This window comes from Oncorhynchus mykiss, chromosome 8 (assembly GCF_057628025.1).
Source record: "Oncorhynchus mykiss isolate SJ-2025 chromosome 8, ASM5762802v1, whole genome shotgun sequence".
Classification (NCBI taxonomy): Eukaryota; Metazoa; Chordata; class Actinopteri; order Salmoniformes; family Salmonidae; genus Oncorhynchus; species Oncorhynchus mykiss.
The window spans coordinates 50,891,270-50,892,222 of NC_143029.1; positions in this window are offsets into that span (position 1 = coordinate 50,891,270).

Below are 953 nucleotides of genomic sequence, written 5' to 3' on the forward strand. Positions count from 1 at the left end.
GCTCGGACTCCTGGTGGAATATTTGATTGTGCTTTTGGTCTTTGCAGTTTACTCTGATACATATGTTTTTTCAATAGTAACCCACATTGTAGTACTCAAAGGGCACTTGGTAAAGTTAATGGAAAAGGTCCCTGTAAATCACAACATGATTTAAAGGGATTTTTGTTCTTGTGGATGAAACTTTTAAAGAATAAAAAACTTTTACTTATCTGTAATACAAACATGGCATAGCACAATTTGATAGCATATTCAAAACCACAAGAGCACCACTGTTATCGGCACCAACAAACAAAATGAATATTTACACCGACACGGGCAACGAAAGGAAACTATTTCATTTTGTAATTTAATTTTGCACAACTACAAACAGGAATATAACACAGATACTGTATGATGTATGAATAAATGGGACCAGTGCATTTAAAGCTGTAATAGCAGTAGTGTAAATGATATGCATTACAACATTATGACATGGGTATTGATATAAGAACATAATATTATTGGTTATTGCAATTACAACGTGTTAAGATGAGTTCTGATTAAGGCATGCTGTGTCTTTTAGCTTTCACTTCCTGGTCTGGGAGGTGCTCAATGCAGGTTGATCAGTGCTTAACCATTGTGCCTATTGCCTGGCCAATGCCCACCATCAAGAAGTTAGTTTAAAGGATTATTCAGCGAAATTACATCATCTTCCACACTTTATATATTTGTTTCCTTACCTTGAAAGCAGTCCATCGACAGGGATAGACAGCAATCCACAATATGGTTTTGTTAAAACTAGTTAGGGATAGGCGGGACGCATATGTCTCAACTGGCCAATTGCCAGGGAAAATGCAGAGTGCCAGATTCAAATAAAATACTATAAAATTCAAACTTTCATTAAATCACACATGTAAGACACTCAATTAAAGATACACTCGTTGTGAATCCAGCCAACATGTCAGATTTTAAAA